This window comes from Littorina saxatilis, unplaced genomic scaffold, assembly GCF_037325665.1.
Source record: "Littorina saxatilis isolate snail1 unplaced genomic scaffold, US_GU_Lsax_2.0 scaffold_124, whole genome shotgun sequence".
NCBI classification, from domain to species: domain Eukaryota; kingdom Metazoa; phylum Mollusca; class Gastropoda; order Littorinimorpha; family Littorinidae; genus Littorina; species Littorina saxatilis.
This window is the reverse complement of record NW_027126204.1, coordinates 56,553-79,766: the sequence shown is the minus strand read 5'-3', so window position 1 is coordinate 79,766 and position 23,214 is coordinate 56,553. Positions and strand designations below refer to the sequence as shown.

Below are 23,214 nucleotides of genomic sequence, written 5' to 3'. Positions count from 1 at the left end.
TACGCACATACACGGTTGGCCTAGTGGTAAGGCGTCCGCCCCGTGATCGGGAAGTCGTGGGTTCGAACCCAGGCCGGGTCATACCTAAGACTTTAAAATTGGCAATCTAGTGGCTGCTCCGCCTGGCGTCTGGCATTATGGGGTTAGTGCATGCTAGGACTGGTTGGTCCGGTGTCAGAATAATGTGACTGGGTGAGACATGAAGCCTGTGCTGCGACTTCTGCCTTGTGTGTGGCGCACGTTATATGTCAAAGCAGCACCGCCCTGATAATTATGGCCCTTCGTGGTCGGCTGGGCGTTAAGCAAACAAACAAGCAAATACGCACATAGACAGACGGACACACACCTTTACAAACAAACACATATACACACTCATACACACACAAACATACACACAAACTCATGCACACACACATTCACACACACACACACTCTTTCTACCTCTCTCTCAGTCTTTCTTATACACACACACACACACACACACACACACACACACACACACACGCAAACGCACACACACACACCCCAAGTTACACACGTACACACATACACACTCACTCACACGCACTCACTCACTCTCTCACACACATTTCATACACACAAAACACACCCCCATACGCACACATAGACAGACGGACATAAACACCTTTACAAACAAACACACATACACACACGCATACACTTACGCATACGCATATACACACACCCACCCACTCTCTCTCTCTTATACAGACACACACACACACACACACACACTGTACAAACGCACACACACACACACACCCACACACACACACATTGACTCACACAAATCTCATACACACAAAACACACACTTATACGCACATAGACCGGCACGGTTGGCCTAGTGGTAAGGCGTCCGCCCCGTGATCGGGAGGTCGTGGGTTCGAACCCCGGCCGGGTCATACCTAAGACTTTAAAATTGGCAATCTAGTGGCTGCTCCGCCTGGCATTATGGGGTTAGTGCTAGGACTGGTTGGTCCGGTGTCAGAATATTGTGAAGCCTGTGCTGCGACTTCTGTCTTGTGTGTGGCGCACGTTATATGTCAAAGCAGCACCGCCCTGATATGGCCCTTCGTGGTCGGCTGGGCGTTAAGCAAACAAACAAATACGCACATAGACAGTCGGACACACACAGCTTTACAAACAAACACATATACACGCTCATACACACACAAACACACACACAAACTCCTGCACACTCATTCACACACACACACACACTCTCTCTCTCTCTCTCTCTCAAACAAACACACATACACACACACATACACTTACGCACACACACACATACACACACTCACTAACACGCACTCACTCACTCTCTCACAAAAAACTTCATACACACAAAACACACACCCATACGCACATATGGACAGACGGACATACACACCTTTACAAACAAACACACATACACGCACACACATACACTTATGCCCACACACACACTTACACACACACCAGTACAGACTCATGCACGCGTGCGCGCGCGCACACACACACACACACACACACACACACACACACACACAAATACACACACACACACACACAACACACATACGAGTACAGACTCATGCACGCGTGCGCGCACACACACACACACACACACACACACACACACACACACATACACACACACACACACACACACACACACACACACACACACACACACACACACACACACACAAACAGTAACACATACATGTGCACAAAATGAACACCAACACACACACTGCGCGAGAGAGAAAGACTTAAGGGAGGCATGACGTCATGATGCATTAATTGACGTCAAAGACTTTCGACCGTGACGTATTCTTCTTACGCAAGCTTTATCCATAGACTTGGAAACTACGGAATTTCTACCCGTCCAAAACGGCCTTGGGTGGCGTTTGCTGAAAAAATGGGGGCGACTATTGCACCCACCGTATTTTTGTTAGTATGGTCCCAATTTTTGGTGAACTTCCACCTCCAACTGTAGCACGTAGCCGGGCACAAAGAATCCTTCTTTATCATGTATTATTCGGTATGCACATTTCTCAAGTCGATTACAGTATAGCGTTCACGGGATTAAATTGTCCTAATCAATTTAAAAACACCTTCATCTTATTCCTTGTCGGTTCCTGATTCCAAAAACATATATTTATGATCTGTTTGGATTAAAAACACGCTCAGAAAGTTCAAACGAAGAGAGGTACAGAAAAGCGTGCTATCCTTCTCAGCGCAAGTACTACCCCGCTCTTCTTGTCAATTTCACTGCCTTTGCCGTGCGCGGTGGACTGACGATGCTACGAGTGTTGCATTGCGTTCAGTTTCATTCTGTGAGTTCGACAGCTACTTGACTAAATGTTGTATTTTCGCCTTACGCGACTTGTTACATTTAGTCAAGTTTTGACTAAATGTTTTAACATAGAGGGGGAATCGAGACGAGCCGGAGGGTCGTGGTGCATGTGTGTGTGTGTGTGTGTTTGTGTGTGTGTGTGTGTGTGTGTGTGTGTAGAGCGATTCAGAGTAAACTACTATACCGATCTTTATGAAATTTTACATGAGAGTTCCTGGGTATGATCTCCCCAGATGTTTTTTTTCATTTTTTTCGATAAATGTCTTTGATGACGTCATATCCGGCTTTTTGTAAAAGTTGAGGGGCACTGTCAACCCTAATTTTTCAATCAAATGGATTGAAATTTTGGCCAAGCAATCTTCGACGAAGGCCGGACTTTGGTATTGCATTTCAGCTTGGTGGCTTAAAAATTAATTCATGACTTTGGTCATTAAAAATCTAAAAATTGTAAAAAAACTTTTTTTTTTATAAAATGATTCAAATTTACGTTCATCTTATTCTTCATCATTTTCTGACTCCGAAAACATATAAATATGTTGTATTTGGATTAAAAACAAGCTCTGAAAATTAAAAAAATTAAAATTATGATCAAAGTTAAATTTTCGAAATCAATTTAAAAACACTTTCATCTCATTCCTTGTCGGTTCCTGATTCCAAAAACATATAGATATGACATGTTTGGATTAAAAACACGCTCAGAAAGTTAAAACGAAGAGAGGTACAGAAAAGTGTGCTATCCTTCTCAGCGCAACTACTATACCCCGCTCTTCTTGTCAATTTAACTGCCTTTGCCATGAGCGGTGGACTGACGATGCTACGAGTATACGGTCTTGTTGAAAAATTGCATTGCGTTCAGTTTCATTCTGTGAGTTCGACAGCTTGACTAAATGTTGTATTTTCGCCTTACGCGACTTGTTTGTTACATTTAGTCGGTCTGGTGCGTGTGGTTTGAATGCCGTCCTGATAAGTGTCTTTTAAAAACACATTCACAGTAACATCTTCGACGCAGACACAGACAGTTAATTAGGAAGGGCTCCTAATATGGACCACTTTTTGTTTCATGCTGATAACTAGCTTGTTTTCTTGCGAAGAGTTTTATTTTGTGTTTGGTAGTCCTTCTCTCAATCAATATGAGGCTTATATCGCGCGTATTCCGTGGGTACAGTTCTAAGCGCAGGGATTTAAAAAAAATAATAATTATGCAATTTATATCGCGCACATATTCAAGGCGCATGGATTTATTTATGCCGTGTGAGATGGAATTTTTTTTACACAATACATCACGCATTCACATCGGCCAGCAGATCGCAGCCATTTCGGCGCACATCCTACTTTTCACGATCACGGCCTATCTCTCTTAGGTTAACCGTTAGGCCTAATTAGAGTGAAATAGCTTTGATAGACATTCAGCAAAAATTAAATACAGTCAAAATCACAAATGGTCCATAATAGGAGCCTGGGCGCCTAATATGGACCAGTGAAGCGGCCTTCACAAATCACTGTAAAAAGCCCCCTATACTTCAAAATAACATGATACAGCTCAGTGTACAAGTCAGACTAATTTTAATATGCTTTAGATTGATCTGTTTCGGGTTGATGAGAGCATTATTTGAAGAACACCAAGAAACTAAAGAAGCTTATCAAAAACAGAGTAAAAATAAGTGAAATTATCAACTTCCACGAAAAGAAGAATTTTTTTTTTAAATCTCGAAGACTAGTTATAGGTTATTTCCAGCAAGCTTCTTAATGAATTAATGAAAATAGCTTTTAGCTTTTTTTTCTTCGATTTGTTGAAGGTGGTCCATATTAGGGGACTCGCACATACTTTGAGATTTTGCCATTATTTTTTGTTTGCAGTAGAAACTCGGGGTCAACACTGCTAAAATGTAACAAATGCGGTCTTAGCTGTCATATATGGTAATTTTTGTGTGATAAAAGCTTTGGCTGTGGACACTGAGAAACGAGTCCGTTTTAGGCGGCAAATTTAGAGTGAACGCTGCCAAACTGAATGAAAAAAATTAGAAAAAGCCTAACGGTTTTGAGATTTGTGTTTCTGCAACTGTTTTGACATGTGCGAGTTATCCAGAGAGGTTGAATACAGCGAACAAAACTTTTTTGAGCGCTCTAGCACCGTTAGTTTTTCAGAACAGGAGGGGGTCCATAATTATTAGGAGCCGGTCCATATTAGGAGCCCTTCCCCCATATCTACGTGAAGCTACCACCGCTCGGCTTTACACACACACACACTTTTAATTATTATTATTATTATTATGGGGAGCTTATATAGCGCGAACCACAACTGTGCTCTCCGCGGTTTACATATTAATTTCTGCCGTTTAAAATGTAATGTTTTACAGACAGACAGACAAACAGACTTACCTTACTTACCTATTCAGCCACAAATATAACAATATTCCACATAACAAAAATTAAAAAAATAAGCCTACAAAACCGCTCCAGTCCAACCATATTCCGCGTACACAATCTTCACTTCCATCCCCATTTTGAAACATCGCAACAGACTTCCAGATATGATTATAACACGACCATATGTGTTCTCTGGTTGCATGTTTGTTCAGTGTCTTGTCCCCACATAAAGCATATTAACTCTACCTGTCCTAAAGCCAGTTGCAGTTCTAAGAGGACGTTAAAACTAATTATCATCACACACACACACACACACACACACACACACACACACACACACACACGCACGCGCGCGCGCGCGCGCGCGCGCGCGCACACGTACACACACACACACACACACACACATTTGAAAGATCCCATGTATGTTTTATGATTGTTGTTTTGGTCTGAATACAACTTTGGAATCTTACTACACTCATAGACCTATATTAATATAGGTCCCTGCTACACTCTTGTTGATTTTACATTTAAGTTGTCAGAAGTATTTTGTTCGTCGGTTCGTGTCTGGTGCGTGTGGTTTGAATGCCGCCCTGACAAATGTCTTTTAAAAACACATTCACGGTAACATCTTCGACGCAGACACAGACAGTTAGGAAGGGCTCCTAATATGGACCACTTTTTGTTTCATGCTGATAACTAGCTATTGCTTGTTTTCTTGCGAAGAAGTTTTATTTTGTGTTTGGTAGTCCTTCTCTCTTAGGTTAGCCGTTAGGCCTAATTAGAGTGAAATAGCTTTGATAGACATTCAGCAAAAATTAAATACATACAAAATCACAAATGGTACATATTAGGAGCCTGGGCGCCTAATATGGACCAGTGAAGCGGCCTTCACGAATCACTGTAAAAAAAGCCCCCTATACTTCAAAATAGCATGATACAACTTAGTGTACAAGTCAGACTAATTCTTCTTCTTCTTCGTACGACGGTTGTGTCAGACTCGGAATCTGGAGGATGCCATGAACATGGACGTTCTTTCCAGGTCCTCCAGTGCTCCCCACATTTTGGTCCTCAGATCTGTTTGGTCAGGCCATGTCTGGATCAGACTAATTCAAATATGCTTTAGATTGATCTGTTTCGGGTTGATGAGAGCATTATTTGAAGAACACCAGGAAACTAAAGAAGCTTATCAAAAACAGAGTGAAAATAAGTAAAATTATCAACTTGCACGAAAAGAAGACTTTTTGTTATTTTTTTTTTTTAAACTGATCTCGAGGGCTAGTAATAGGTTATTTCCAGCAAGCTTCTTAATGAATTAATGAAAAAAGCCTTTAGCTTCTTTTTCTTCGATTTGTTGAAGGTGGTCCATATTTTAGGGGACTCACACATACTTTGAGATTTTGCTATTGATTTTTTGTTTGAAGTAGAAACTTGGGGTCAACACTGCTAAAATGTAACAAATGCGGTCTTAGCTGTCATAGCAAATTTAATTTTGTGTGAAAGCTTTGGCTGTGGACAGAAACGAGTCCGTTTTAGGCAGCACATTTAGAGTGAACGCTGCCAAAAGTGAAAACAAGTCGCGTAAGGCGAAAATACAATATTTAGTCAAGTAGCTGTCGAACTCACAGAATGAAACTGAACGCAATGCCATTTTACTCGTAGCATCGTCAGGCCACCGCTCATGGCAAAGGCAGTGAAATTGACAAGAAGAGCGGGGTAGTAGTTGCGCTAAGAAGGATAGCACGCTTTTCTGTACCTCTCTTTGTTTTAACTTTCTGAGCGTGTTTTTAATCCAAACATATCATATCTATATGTTTTTGGAATCAGGAACCGACAAGGAATAAGATGAAAGTGTTTTTAAATTGATTTGGACAATTTAATTTTGATAATAATTTTTATATATTTAATTTTCAGAGCTTGTTTTTAATCCGAATATAACATATTTATATGTTTTTGGAATCAGCAAATGATGGAGAATAAGATAAACGTACATTTGGATCGTTTTATAAATTTTTATTTTTTTTTTACAATTTTCCGATTTTTAATGACCAAAGTCATTAATTAATTTTTAAGCCACCACGCTGAAATGCAATACCGAAGTCCGGGCTTCGTCGAAGATTACGTGACCAAAATTTGAACCAATTTGGTTGAAAAATGAGGGCGTGACAGTGCCGCCTCAACTTTCACGAAAAGCCGGATATGACGTCATCAAAGACATTTATCAAAAAAATGAAAAAAACGTATGGGGATATCAATCCCAGGAACTCTCATGTCAAATTTCATAAAGATCGGTCCAGTAGTTTGGTCTGAATCGCTCTACACACACACAGAGACAGACAGACAGACACACACACACACACACACACATACACCACGACCCTCGTCTCGATTCCCCCCTCTACGTTAAAATATTTAGTCAAAACTTGACTAAATATAAAAAGAGAAAAAGCCTAACAGTTTTGAGATTTGTGTTTCTGCAACTGTTTTGACATGTGCAAGTTATCCAGAGAGGGTGAATACAGCGATCACTTTGTCCGCACGTCGCTGGGCATATCAGCGCAGTTCAACGTTGCCAGAGACCAAAGAAGCGCTTTACTCAGGTCGCAGCGCGAGGCGGCTCACTGGAGGAATGTTTGAAAACTATCTGTGCTCGACTGCCAGCAGACCACAGGCACATTACACCCAATAAAGTTTGGACTTGTACTGGCAGAGAGCGAATGCAAATTCTTGTAGGCATACACAGACGCAACATAGCATATACAGACAATAACACCCACAACACTTCAACAGCATATGAAAGGAATAAAAATAAATCCGCAAATCGCGCACAATACACCAGTTAGAAAAACAAGGAGTACCAAAGCGGCGTGCAGAAACTAAACTGACTCGGAGACTGAGAAGAAACATTTATCACACGATGTGGATAGCAAACATTAAAATAAAACAGATAAGTCAAGCAAAAAATAAACACAAATATCGAAAACACAATAAACAAAGGTAAAGAAAACAACAAGTCGCGTAAGGCGAAAATACAATATTTAGTCAAGTAGCTGTCGAACTCACAGAATGAAACTGAACGCAATGCCATTTTTCAGCAAGACCGTATACTCGTAGCATCGTCAGTCCACCGCTCATGGCAAAGGCAGTGAAATTGACGAGAAGAGCGGGGTAGTAGTTGGGCTAAGAAGGATAGCACGCGTTTCTGTACCTCTCTTTGTTTTAACTTTCTGAGCGTGTTTTTAATCCAAACATATCATATCTATATGTTTTTGGAATCAGGAACCGACAAGGAATAAGATGAAAGTGTTTTTAAATTGATTTGGACAATTTAATTTTGATAATAATTTTTATATATTTAATTTTCAGAGCTTGTTTTTAATCCGTATATAACATATTTATATGTTTTTGGAATCAGCAAATGATGGAGAATAAGATAAACGTAAATTTGGATCGTTTTATAAATTGTTTTGTTTTTTTTACAATTTTCCGATTTTTAATGACCAAAGTCATTAATTAATTTTTAAGCCACCAAGCTGAAATGCAATACCGAAGTCCGGGCTTCGTCGAAGACTACTTGACCAAAATTTCAACCAATTTGGTTGAAAAATGAGGGCGTGACAGTGCCGCCTCAACTTTCACGAAAAGCCGGATATGACGTCATCAAAGACATTTATCCAAAAAATGAAAAAAACGTTCGGGGATTTCATACCCAGGAACTCTCATGTCAAATTTCATAAAGATCGGTCCAGTAGTTTAGTCTGAATCGCTCTACACACACACACACACACACACACACACACACACACACACACACACACACACACACACACACACACACACACACACACGCACATACACCACGACCCTCGTTTCGATTCCCCCTCGATGTTAAAATATTTAGTCAAAACTTGACTAAATATAAAAAGAGATGCTTGCCGACAGTCAGTGTGTGAGTGCGTGGTTTGTGCGTCAGCGGGGTGTGTGTGTGTGTGTGTGTGTGTGTGTGTGTGTGCGCGTGCATGCGTGCGTAGCGGCTACGTTCTTGCGTGTGTGCGTTCGAATGAGAAAGAAGAGAGAGAGAGAGGATTGAAGAATGAGGTCACGCTCTCTGTCACATGAATACATATACACACACTGAAGGCTACCTCGGACACGAACACTTGCCAACAACTGTGGTTGGACATGCTTTTGAAATGGAATATTTTTTCGACATGATTTCTGGACATACGAATCCCGCTGTGTTGCCTACTGATGTTGCGAATGATGAAGGTTTTGAGTTGACTGACCTTGAGGAGGTATTGCATCAGGCGTTTATCGTCTCAAATTATATCCTTGCTACTTTTCAGGAGTCAACTATTGCCATTCATGGTAACTTGGATAGTCAAAGTTTTTATTTGTTTGATCATCAGTTCCCATCAAAGAAACAGAAATGGTAACCATTCTTCAAATGGCGCTGCAGTTTTGATGTCATCAAGTTAATTCCTTTGCAGAATTGATTGATTTTCTCAAAAGCCATTATCAATGTGTTTATCAATTAACACCTGTTCATTTCTGTCCAACTGCAATGCAAACTCAATGTGGAGGAAACAAGGATTCATTACAAACAAGTCATCCCTGTACATCAACAGATGTATGTACCTCAATCAATACTGCTAGTATGAGTGACAGGAATCTAAAAGAAACAAGTCGCGTAAGGCGAAAATACAATATTTAGTCAAGTAGCTGTCGAACTCACAGAATGAAACGCAATGCCATTTTACTCGTAGCATCGTCAGGCCACCGCTCATGGCAAAGGCAGTGAAATTGACAAGAAGAGCGGGGTAGTAGTTGCGCTAAGAAGGATAGCACGCTTTTCTGTACCTCTCTTTGTTTTAACTTTCTGAGCGTGTTTTTAATCCAAACATATCATATCTATATGTTTTTGGAATCAGGAACCGACAAGGAATAAGATGAAAGTGTTTTTAAATTGATTTGGACAATTTAATTTTGATAATAATTTTTATATATTTAATTTTCAGAGCTTGTTTTTAATCCGAATATAACATATTTATATGTTTTTGGAATCAGCAAATGATGGAGAATAAGATAAACGTAAATTTGGATCGTTTTATAAATTTTTATTTTTTTTTACAATTTTCAGATTTTTAATGACCAAAGTCATTAATTAATTTTTAAGCCACCAAGCTGAAATGCAATACCGAACCCCGGGCTTCGTCGAAGATTACTTGACCAAAATTGCAACCAATTTGGTTGAAAAATGAGAGCGTGACAGTGCCGCCTCAACTTTCACGAAAAGCCGGATATGACGTCATCAAAGACATTTATCAAAAAAATGAAAAAAACGTATGGGGATATCAATCCCAGGAACTCTCATGTCAAATTTCATAAAGATCGGTCCAATAGTTTGGTCTGAATCGCTCTACACGCACGCACGCACACACGCACACACGCACACACATACACCACGACCCTCGTTTCGATTCCCCCTCGATGTTAAAATATTTAGTCAAAACTTGACTAAATATAACAACCAAACGCAAATGTACTACTACTTCAACGACTCGTTTGAATGTAAAACAGAAATGTAACACTATCTGTGACAATGACGGTTCTACGACTCGTTTGAATGACGGTATAGATCGAACCTTAACCCACAACTACGAAAATTTGTGTCAGACTTTTTTGAACAGGAAAATATGCCTCTGTTCAACAGTAACCAACACATGGAAGATGTTTTTGAAACTTTACAGAAATGTAACACTAGCCTATCTGTGACAATGTTGCTTTTGAATTGAACCCACATTTGTTGAACAGGAGAGAATGTTCCTGTTCAACAGTGCCCAAAACACTGAATCTGACGTTTTTGAATCTTTTCTGTCATCTAACTGAATCTGACGTTTTTGAATCTTTTCTGTCATCTAACCCAATTGCTCATGACTTCATCGATCTTGAACATGCCTACTTTTCAAAGAAAGACAGACAAAAGCGAAATCTGCATGTTAGCCATCTGCCTGAAATGGTCAATGCACTTTTGTAAAATTGTCACATCTGTTATGCACTTTTGTGAAATGGTCAGTGCTGTTGTGCACTTATGCAAAACTTGGTGCTGTGCTGTTAACATTTGAACAAAATGCATTTTGTTCCAATGTTTAGTGCAACTTGCTACTATATAATCGCTGTATGCGCTTTGTGGTAATAATGCACTTTTGTGAAAAGTTTGCGCTAAATGTTGGCACTATGCATCATTGTTGGAGCACCCTCCTGTAGTAGATGCACCATGCATAAAAATGTACTTATGTGAAATGTTTCGTGTAAATTATTGTCACAATAATGTTTTGTGCGCCCCCATGTATGTGTTCTGTGCTAATAATGCACGGTTGTGAAATGTCCGTACACATTTTGTGGCACTATGTAATTGTTAGTGCATCCTCGTGCGGATGCTTCGTGCTAAAATTGCACTTCCATTAAAATATTGTACGCTCATGTCAACTGGTACTATATTTTCAATTGTTTCTCTGTCAATTTCAGATGTTTGTTTCCAATTACTTCAGTATCTCCCTGTTGCAATTCCAGGTGATTCATTATGCATGTGCCAATCAGTTTGAGGTGTTTAATTCTGATTCCTGTATTTACAGTGTAAAATTAAAACTATTGTTTTCAAACATTCCTAGGACACCTGGTAATGGTTCTGTGTTTTTTTGTAATTTGTATTTTGTTTTTCTGCAATAAATATTTGAAATGGATCTGAGACTGACTTACTACTTTTAGCACTCTTTTTCACCACATTCCCACGTACAGATATTGCAATATCAACTCTTCCTTTCTACCTGTTTCAAACAAGCTCTATTTTTTAATTAAAAAGTTTTTTTTTCTTGTGGCTGTTTGATCAATTATGGCAAGCATTGACTGAAATAAACAATTTATATAGGCCTATATCCAGCACAACATGCAATTCATTAACTTTTGACCCTAACCTTTAACACTTCCCAAAATAAATCTTTGGTGGACATTGCATCGACGCTGTTCATTTTGAATGAACATTTTTCTTGTTAGATCAGTGGTCTATGCCGGCGCATAGTTGTGTATTGACTGGATCAATCGCCAACTCGCTGCGCTCGCGGTAAGTGCTGACAACCGGAAGAAAGCTGCATTCCGAAAAAAGTCACTTCCGTTTCGCCATTTTTCGATGATGCCAGAGAAGTGAACCATGATTTCAAGATGCCCGGTGCAAATTGTTGTATGCCTGGATGCAGCGTGAGCTCACTAAGATCTTCAACGCTTATAACTTTCCATGGTATACCAAACGGAAAAGCGGATGCCGAATGGAGAGCTGCTCTTCCACAAAATCAACCGTGCTGACAAGCTTTTCAACCCGAAGAATGCGAGGATATATATATGTTCCCGACATTTCAAAGAAACATGCTTCAAATACGGTACGTAAAAAAACTAGTAATATAGCGAAAATAAGCTTTCATCTGATTGTCTGTGCTGTGTTGTTTTGCTTGTAATGCTTCAAGTGACGAAGCTCTAGTAGTATCAATCAATCAGTATGAAGCTTAGTACTTGTAGTAACTAGTACTTTTACAGCTCGCAGACAAAAAATAACACAATCGTATTCTGAATCATACATTGACAAAGGCGTAATTCTGAGCTATAATTATTAGGTAATGGGGAAAAACCACTCTTTGTTCTTGTGATAATGTGTTTTTGAATATATTCTAGTAAACTTCTGGGTTAGAACTTAGAATAGTAACTTAGATTTCTTTTGTTGTTTTACTCGGTCACTGAGTCAGTCTTGTTCATTCTTGACAGATTTGCAGTAGTGTGTTTTACTAATTCTTGTTTCTATTTCAATAGATCTAAATGTATAGGTCTGTTTAGTTAATTTAACTTATAATTTCGACTCAGCATTTTGAACATTTTCTTTGCATGTTTTTTTGCTGGGCCTACAGGCAAGCGAGCACTCATTCCAGGAAGTCTGCCAACCAACCATGTGCTACAGAAGTCAGTAGAAATGTTAGGCGCGTTTGATCGATCTGCGCGATCGCGCTGCGCGTTTGGTGGATCGATCAAACGCGCACACATCGATCGATGTGTGCGCGTTTGATCGATACAAAGAATACAAGAATCGTTAAAACGCGCAGCTCTTATATACTTGCGCATTTGGACGATCCGTCTCACAAATCACCATCGTACTACGCACACACACGTCTGCTGGCAATGACCGGAAGTAGGTCTTTCTCTTTCTCTCTCTCTCTCTGTCGATGAACCCATATACTTCAGCTACTGTCAGTATGTTTGTCCCTGTCCCTGTATCTCTTTCTCTCTCTTCCTTGGCCCGCGTGCGTCTCTCTCTCTCTCTCTCTCTCTCTCTCTCTCTCTCTTTCTCTCTTTCTGTCTCTCTCTCTCTCTCATTTAGGCAGTCATCGTGCGCACTTGGTCTTGTGCTTGCCGTGTACACACGGGGGTGTTCGGACACCGAGGCGCGAGTCTGCACACAAAGTTGACTCGGAGAAATAAATCTCTCACCGAACGTGGGGACGAACTCACGCTGACAGCGACCAACTGGATACAAATCCAGCGCGCTACCGACTGACTGAGCTACATCCCCGCCCGTGTGTGTGTGTTTGTGTGTGTAAGGTTGTGCATGTGTGTGTATGTGCGCGGGTGTGTATGTGTATGTGTCTGGGTGTATGTAAGTGCATGTGTGCAGTGTGTGTGTGTGTGTGTGTGTGTGTGTGTGTGTGTGTGTGTGTGTTTGTCTCTTAGGTGGTTCACAATCGTATTGAACTTTTCGCTTGACATCAAGATTGATTTGGGACACATGGCTGATGCATGTATCTGCCTCCACTTGCCGCAGTGTGTGCCTAAACCTCTCCATCATGTATGAGTTAAACGAATGAAGAGAGACTGAAGCAATAAAACTAACTTGAGCCTATGTGAATAGAGCTCAGCAGTAATCAAAAAAAAAAGAAAAAATAGCTGAATTGTAATCAAAAACGTTGTCGGGGTATATTTCGGACATTCCTGTATTTGAAACTTTTCACTTCCGGCGTGCGACGTTTGTGTGTGGTAGGGACTTACTTTGTGACAGATCGTCCAAATGCGCAAGTATAAGAGCTGCGCGTTTTAACGATTCTTGTATTGTATTCTTTGCATCGATCAAACGCGCACACATCGATCGATGTGTGCGCGTTTGATCGATCCACCAAACGCGCAGCGCGATCGCGCAGATCGATCAAACGCGCCTAACAGAAACACCAAAGACTCCAGCCAGGAAACCCCCAGTGAGTAAAAATTGCTGTTATTTGCCCAGTATAGTATGCTATTAGTGATACTGATAGTGATAATATGCTACTTGTAACTCTTTTGTGAGTACCGGTACATGTATACTGGGTGTTTTCTCAGTTTCTGTCCGCTGTCAGTGTGAGATTTATAGTTATATATTATAACCTGTTTTTCTAGTTTCATGGTTTAGCCACGACTCACTTTGAATGAGGGTCATCTGCCAGGCATTTAGCTGATTATCTGATAAGTGATATTTTTTAATTTGCTATTTATAAATTACAGTTACAGTAAACTAACACTGTCGCACAAAGTATGTGACTTTTAAAAAAAGATTTGTTTGAAATCATGTGAGCTCTGTCCACTAGATGATGGAGAAGGGAATTTTTCCAGTTGAGTCTGCAACATGGATTTTTTCTCTCTCGGATAACAAATAGTACAGTATGGTAGGAAAAATTTAGGGTTGGTGTGGCGATAACTTCTTCTTCTGCGTTCGTGGGCTGAAACTCCCATGTACACTCGTGTTTTTACATGTATGACCGTTTTTACCCCGCCATTTAGGCAGCCACACGCCGCTTTCGGAGGAAGCATGGTGGGTATTTTCGTGTTTCCATAACCCACCGAACTCTGACATGGATTACAGGATCTTTTCCGTGCGCACTTGGTCTTGTGGTTGCGTGTACAGTAGTACCTGCCATATCCGGTCACCCATTAGTCATTGCAAAGGTGACCGCAAATATCAGGTGGCCGTTCATTACAGGCCCCCTCCTCCTCCAAAAAAAACCCCAAAACACGATCAAGTTTTCATGAAGAAAAGAAAGCGATCATCCACGAGCCGCCGATTCATTGTCTCTGTTAGTTTTGCTTTCGTTTATACATCTTAATTATTTGCGTGTTTAACTCGATCGTCCTGGCTAAGCTATTGTTTCGTATGTTTCTATGTGTGTTGTTTGGATTATTATATATGTATTTGAGTGTCAGATAAACAAGTGTTTCAAACTCACATCAGCTGTGATCGATCCGGAAGTGACTGCCGTAAATGTACATGTATGCGCATGTCTGTATTTACAGTTTGCGCATGCGTAAGTATTCACGTCGTCTGCTCGTGCTGTGCCGTCTGTGCACACAACACACACACACACACACACACACACACACACACACACCACAGGCGCTCACCCGCGAAAGTGACAAGTGGCCGTTAAGTGGCCGCTCCTGTCGAGTAAGAGGGGCACCTTAGGGCAAAAATCAGTGACCGTTGACCGCGTCAGACAGGTTAACGGCCATTAAGAGTCAATTATAGAAGGAAAACTCATTAGTCATGGGAAAGCTGGCCGCTCCGGGTAGGTTCACGCCCACGAAAGGGCCGGAAATGGAAGGGACTACTGTACACACGAAGGGGGATAAGTCACTAGCAGGTCTGCACACAAGTTGACCTGGGAGATCGGAAAAATCTCCACTCTTAACCCACCAGGCGGCCGCGGCCGGGATTCGAACCCTCGACCTTCCGATTACGAGGCCGACGTCTTACCACCCCGCCACAGCGCCCGTCGTGTGGCGATAACAATAAAGATATGTCATAGTGACTTGACTAATTGATTTGAATTCTGCTGCAGGTCAGTCGCCCCCCACCTCCTGGTTGCCTACTACAACTTCGAGGAAATACGACAGGACACCCTTCAGCTTGCTGCACCATGGTGTCTCTTGGAGAACAGCAAGGAACAGATACAGGGAATAACCGAAGCCAGCCAAGTGAAACTGTTGTCCTCTACGTTATGATTACGTACTCCAGCAGACATCAACTTGTGGTCGACGTGCGTGGGTTTTGCTCAAAATACGTAAGTATTCGTCAGTGTTTGGCTTCTCGAATTAAGTTTCAACTTAATCTCTGTCTCGAACCACAGGCGGAAGGTATCGTTCACTGGACCACTACTTACATAGAAAGACTATACTGAACGAATCGTCGGTAAGCTTACCACACTGTCATACTGTCATACTCATAGTGATATCACTGATACATTTGTACAGGTAAACATGGCTGTTTGCTGAAAAAATCGTTGTGAAAAATTGTAATGTCTCTGAAGTTTGATTCAGTCCGTCATTCATTTTGATGGGAAGTCAACCCTTGGTGAGGCTAATACTAATATTGTTTTGATCTGTATTCTGCCAGTGCCATTGCCAACTGCCATGGTTGTTCTTGTGGAGTTCTAGAACAAGCTCTGGTTTGAATGACCAGCTAAAATTAATGCTAATAGTAAATAAGTACATTATTTTTGCATTAGCGGGGTATACAAAATATTTTATTAAAAAAATACCGCATGGTTTTGCTTGATCAAATCATTTATCAGCTAACAATATGCTTTTATTTCAGTTGGACCTGACTTGAGCATGGTTCCGTTGTCTCCGCAACAACAGCTTGATTGAGATACAGGCATGTCCAGTTTTCAGCAAGTGCAGGCTGAGTGTGAAGATCTGATTGCTGATCTAGACACAACATAAGCTGCTTGACACTATTCCAAGGTAAGCGAGAAGCTTTGAAAATAGTTACTTTAATTCAGTAATGCGTAATTATGTATGCAATACTCCTGCTGGTGAGTTCACTACAAACAGGTACTACATTAGAACTAGAAGAATAGGTTCCACAAGAACATTTCTGACTGTTGATGCCACTAAAACTCTCGTTACATCCTGCATTCTGTGTAGATTAGATTACAGCAAATCCCTTCTCCTAGGCTGCCCTGACTCCACTCTCCAACCCTTGCAAAAAGTACAACACTCTGCAGCACTCCTCTCATGAAAGAACTTCACTGGCTTCCTGTGTCTCAACGTATTAGGTATAAAGCTGCCTGCTTCTGCTACAAGATCATCTCTCATTCTCTGAATCGGCACCTGCCTATCTTTCGTAACTGGTCTCCCTCTACACTCCCTCTCGCACCCTTCATTCTTCTGCTGATGCTCGACTTCTCCGTCAAGGTTGCTTTAAACGCAAGGCTCATGGCTTCCGCACGTTTTCATATCATGGCCCTCAGTTATGGAATTCACTCCCCTTTCTATTACGTCACTCTCCATACATGATTTCATCTTTTAAGTCCAATTTGAAAACTCACTTGTTCCAACAACAACATTACGGATAGTTCCTTAGGCCAAACAAAAAAATAGTCTGTTTACGGTAACATCGGCCCAAAAAATAGGGTCGGTAGGTCGGGATTTTTTTTTCTCCAAAAAACATCAAATTATTTTGCCAAAAAACATTGACAAACTTTGTTTTAAAATTTTGATTTTTTTTCTTTTTTTCCCAAATGCCAAAAAAAAGTCTAGGGTCGCGCAAAAAAATAGGGTCGGTCGGGATACCGTAAACAGACTTCTTTTTTTTTTGGCCTTGGCATAGAGTCTGGGGATGTGAGATGTGCATGATGTGTTGTTTGAATCTGACAGTGATTGTATGAATTTTTTATACACGTATTGTTGTCACGCGCTTTGAACTTCTGATAAGGCGCTTTATAAATGCCCGTTATTATTATTATTATTATAAGTAGATACACACTTGTAAACTTATGTTAGTTTTCACACGTGAGCATGAAGTGCCTTTATGAGGAATGTATAGTGGCTTGCAATATTGAATTTGAGGGATGTTTGCAGTTATATAATATATTAGCACAGCTCAGTTTTCTTCAGGGTTCTGTGAGAACAGTGAAATTCTCCTTTGAGGACTGAAAAATATCTTGGATAATTGGTCTTAATTGGGGGGGGTGGGGGGGGAGATTTAAAACATAAGTACATTCACATGTGTTTTTCATTTTCACTGTGTAAAGGTGGGGAGGTCCTTCTCTACTTGTTTCTTTGTTTTCCCATTGACATATATTTTTGTTCTTGTCTATATTTTTTACATAGGTGCTGTCCTCATCCCCAGCCGACTGTTTCCGCTGAAGCCGTGAAGGATGCTTCTTCATGTAGGCGTGGACATCTTTTTCGTCGCCGTGCAAGGCTTCCAGTTCCAGTACCATATAATTTTGTGAATACTCTGGGGACCTGTCATCAACTTTGGAAGGACGCTTTATTTTAACACTTTGTACCCCATCTATGTTGACCAAGATTTTTTAAGCCGAGACCAGCTGTGCTGCAGCAGGTCACTCAGAATTGTAGAAACTGTATCAACAGGCTAGAATCCTGGCGTTAGATCAACGTTACAGGAAGCGACTGAAGCTAACAGTCTAAGCAGGATGCGGATATGTGCCGAATGATAACAGATGCAATGTACATAGTGACTGTGTGTACCTGGGAGACAAGGAGTTAAGACCACATCTGAACTGAGGATTTAGTCTCTCCATAATCAAACGCTGAAGAAGATTTCAGAATGAACTTTGTTAGATAAATTATGGTTGTTATGATCGTCACATTTTAGGTCCCCCCCTTCCCCCCTTTTCAAACTTCCCCGCTTTTCAGACCTTACATTTTTGGATTTTCTGTTCACAACCTGTTGTACATTTACCTACATATTAAGCAGATTTCCTCCTTTTTAAGACCAGCTTATTTTTTTATTCTTGGAGGCCTGAAAAGGGGGTTTGGAAGGACACTGTATTTGTTTGTTCGAAATTCAGAATTCAAATAATTCTTCATCAACGAGTTATTACTGCCTCACCATAGCAGTTAGGCCAGTCTTACTAACTCTTACTTTTATTAATGTGCCGTGATGCAAAGACGTTGAGCAGTTTTCAGATGTTTATGAATCTAGGGCTTTCAAAATTTACTGACATACAATACAATAACTTCATTAATCTCTAAAAGAGAAATTGCATTGCTGAGCTTTTGTGTCCGTAATAATAACATACATAAAACATTCAAAAATAAACATTTGTTCTTTGTCATTCATACATTCTTGTGTTCTTATACATTTCTTCATGTTGGACTCCATGACTCCATGACATCCAAACATGAAGTTCAGTTACCCCTTTTTGAGTCACTTGAGAAAAAGTGACTCTATGTAATCGGTCAGTGTTAGTCTGTCCGGCCGGCCGGCCGTCCGTAGACACCACCTTAACGTTGGACTTTTCTCGGAAACTATCAAAGCGATCGGGCTCATATTTTGTTTAGTCGTGACCTCCAATGACCTCTACACTTTAACGATGGTTTCGTTGACCTTTGACCTTTTTCAAGGTCACAGGTCAGCGTCAAAGGAAAAATTAGACATTTTATATCTTTGACAAAGTTCATCGGATGTGATTGAAACTTTGTAGGATTATTCTTTACATCAAAGTATTTACATCTGTAGCCTTTAACGAACGTTATCAGAAAAACAAGGGAGATAACTAGCCTTTTCTGTTCGGCAACACACAACTTAACGTTGGGCTTTTCTCGGAAACTATAAAAGTGACCGGGCTCAAATTTTATGTGAACGTGACTCCCAGTGACCTCTACACTTTGACGTCTGCTTTGGTGACCTTTGACCTTTTTCAAGGTCACAGGTATGTCTTGAAGGAAAAAAATTGAAATATCATATCTCTGAAACTATTCATCGGATTTGATTCAGTTGCTCGATCCATACAATCTCATTCTTCAGGTATGCATTGTGTTGTGAATAGCAATTTCTTCCTGTCCATCTGATGCCTCATATAATATTCAGAACTGCGAAAGTGACTCGATCGAGCGTTTGCTCTTCTTGTTAACTTTGAAGGTCACATTGTGGGCGAATTTTTAGCAAAAAGTTGGAACATGGTATGACTGTTCTTACTCACAAGGGAAGTGATTTTGTTATTTACTGATTTTCATTTTGTGTGGCCTTCTTTCACCCATTTAATCATTCATAAATGTTCATACCCAAGGGAAGTAATTCACATATATCTATGGCCAATGTTTTCACAGGGCATCTATAGTGTGGATGAACACTGTCTCCACTCAAAATAGTCCTTTGCTATTGTACATTGTGAATCAGCATTTTTGTTTTTTTCCTGTTTGAATAAAGTGCAATCATTTTACAACCAAAGTGTTAATGTTAAAGATGTTTACATAATGTGTGAAGGATGATGCATTTGAAAACTAATATTGTTAAATGTAAATTGACCTGTGACAAGTCAGCATAGTGCAATATCCAAGCATGAAACCCGCACACAATTCCCAAACAACATGCTTTCTTTTCCACAAAATTCCATCCAGTGGAAAACAATTATGTGAACGTCATAACATGGTGTTTTTTTACATTAATAATCAAGCCTTACACCAACTAAAATGGTGTTAATAGGCATTTGAGCAAGCTTTAACACCAACATAACATGGAGTTAATAGGCATTTGAGCAAGCTTTAACACCAACATAACATGGGGTTTTGCATGTTATACCAGCATGATGTTAATCACATTACAAGCAAGCTGTAACACCACCAAAACAAGCAGTTTTGCAAGTTAAGTCTACGATAACATGATGTTAATCACATTACAAGCAAGCTGTAACACCACCAAAACAAGCAGTTTTGCAAGTTAAGTCTACGATAACATGATGTTAATCACATTACAAGCAAACTGTAACACCACCAAAACAAGCAGTTTTGCAAGTTAAGTCTACGATAACATGATGTTACTTGGCGTTAAACCAAAGCTTTAATGCCATCAAAACTTGGAATTTTTGCATGTTACAGACATGCTGTAACATGGTTTAACATGATGTTTTGACCGTCGCAAAACGCGCTGAAATTCCAGGCAATTTCGCTGCGATAACTTCAACAAAATCCAATCAAAATCTGGCGTTGTCGTGAACACCAAAATGTGATAAACCCATTGAAACTTGAAGTTTTGTTGGGATTTTGAGTAGTTTTGTAAGATACAAAACGCCACTTTTCGCCCAGTGTACAGAAGCTCAATGATTCTGGAGTTCCCCCAACCCATATAATGGAGAAATCAGGACATAAAAACATTCAGTCTGTACTCAGTTACGCGAAAATGTTCGACAACCAGCAACTGCAAGTTTCCCGAATTCTGTCAACCACGCACACTTGCACAGTCTCAAAGTTGGGAGCTATGACGTCAACCACTGATGACGCAGATTCCAGTGCCTCGGCCTCAGGCGGAAACACACTCCGCCAGCCAGCAGTGACCTTTGATGCGCCCATTCATGGAGGAGTTTTCAATTTCAATTTCACAATGCCGCAATGAGTTTCTTCTTCGTCTTCAGTTGCAGAGCACCAAATTCCATTCAGTTACATTAAGTTGTGTACGTGTGTGTGGTTGTTTTTTTCTTCTTTTTTTTACTCCTAAGTTGATGAGGCCCAATGACAAGAATCCAAGATAAACTGGAACGAATTTATAGTTCAAGCAAAGAAAGTGTTCGTGTTCTTGTTTGTTTCATTGCAATAAATTTGCGTTAATCAACTATGCGTGTTCTCTCTCTCTCTCTCTCTCTCTCTCTCTCTCTCTCTGTCTCTCTCTCTCTCTCTCTCTCTCTCTCTCTCTCTCTCTCTCTCACTCACTCACTCTCTCTCTCTCTCTCTCTCTCTCTCTAAAAGGTTGAAATGACGTCAAGTGTAGCTAAAGATACGTCACTTCCTGGTTACACAATGGCTGTCGCACAAGTTCTTGATCAAGCAAACTGAACGCGAAAGTGGCTTCTACCGTGATTTCCAGGTTTGCATTGTGTCGGCTCTAATTTTTTCTTTCAAAATCAAAATAAAAGAATCGAAACTTTATTCACGAATACCATTTTGTAAGCCACTAAAACCAAAGACACGCCACACTATTTTCCTTCCACCATTCCTCGATGGAAAAGAGTTCGTGTTGTTTTTGTTTTAATTTTTGTCTTTGTCGTTGATCATTGTATACACAAATTACACAAACGTCATCTTGTGAGGGACCAAAAAATATTGAAACTCTCGGATGATTTTTTTGTGTGGTATCAACCTCGACCTACGGTCTCGGTTGATACCACAAAAAAATCATCCTCGAGGTTCAATATTTTTCGGTCCCTCACTCGATGACGTTGTGTAATCTCTATTTAACAAACCGAGCTCAGAAGTTAAGTTTCTCGGCGTTATCATCGATACTCGACTTAACTGGACCAGTCATATTGAACATCTGATCAATAAGGCCAACAAGGATCTTTATATCATACGCTACCTGGCGTCCCAATCCTGGGCCAGAGGACGCAAGTGTGTCACAGAGGTAGTGCGGGCATTAATTCGCTCCCGCCTCCTGTACGGGTGCGAAGCTTACTTCGCGACGCGCCCGACGCTCATGAAAAAAACTGGCTATTATAGAGTGCAGGGCGCTCAAGATAGCTCTGGGACTCTCCCAACAAGCGAGTAAGAGTCGAGTCTACAGCGAGTGTGGGTGGCTGCCCCTTGTGGATGAGATAAAACTCCGTTCAGCTCAGTATGCTGTCAGAGCCCACGCGGTAGAGAACTCTGCCTGCAAGGTCCTGACTGACTTTTTTTCTTCAGCACCAAACTTATGAGGCCAACACCAAACATAGCACTCAACTCTTGGCCAAAACGCTACCCTTATCCGACACAGTAAATCGCATTCTAGCCGATAGCGGGGTGAAGGTCAGTGAGCTGGCCAGGGTCCCCCCGCCCTCCTACCCGCCCTGGCTTGAGGAAACCCCTACTATCATATACGACAGTGAAGATAATACTACCAAAAATGATAACCCCGTCTACCTAGCTACTGTTACAAAAGACACCCTAAACTACAAATTCTCGGAGCATTTAAAAGTCTTCACTGACGGATCCAAATTTGCAGACGGCAGCGTTGGCTGCGCCTTTGTGATCCCAGATCTCAAAATATCAAGGAAATATACTCTTAATAAAGACATCTCCATCTTCTCAGCCGAGCTATTTGCCTTGCTCATGGCATGCACTTTTATAAATGACCTCCCAGTCACACCGCGTGCGGTAGTTTTCTGCTCTGACTCGCGCTCTTCACTACAAGCTCTGCATCGAAACACATCAAATCGGGCAGAGCTACAAAGAGAAATCCTCATTATATGTCACCAGTTAATCGCTTCCGGCACATTCGTATCATTTCTCTGGGTCCCCTCTCACGTAGGGGTCCGGGGAAATGAACTGGCGGATGTCGCTGCCAAAGAAGCGGCAGAATCTAGCCCAGCTAACACTAACATCGGCTACTCAGTAACCGAGTTCTACAGTAAAATTCGTAAACTCATTTGAAGTCAGTACGTAACATCTCTGTCCTATCAACCCATTGATATGAACGATCTA

General features: G+C 40.8%; 1 long non-coding RNA gene across 2 annotated transcripts; it reads left to right on the top strand.

Moving 5' to 3' along the window:
- The first annotated feature begins 11,486 nt into the window (after positions 1 to 11,486).
- LOC138954656 (uncharacterized) lies at positions 11,487 to 19,993 on the top strand. 2 transcript variants are annotated; one of them, XR_011451925.1, is made up of 6 exons: positions 11,487 to 12,161; positions 12,681 to 14,015; positions 15,630 to 15,851; positions 16,385 to 16,533; positions 16,717 to 16,847; positions 17,905 to 19,993. It is a non-coding gene; the product is annotated as an uncharacterized lncRNA (long non-coding RNA). The 2 variants fall into 2 exon arrangements; XR_011451924.1 differs by lacking the exon at positions 16,717 to 16,847 and having other exon boundaries at positions 11,491 to 12,161.
- Positions 19,994 to 23,214: the final 3,221 nt, after the last annotated feature.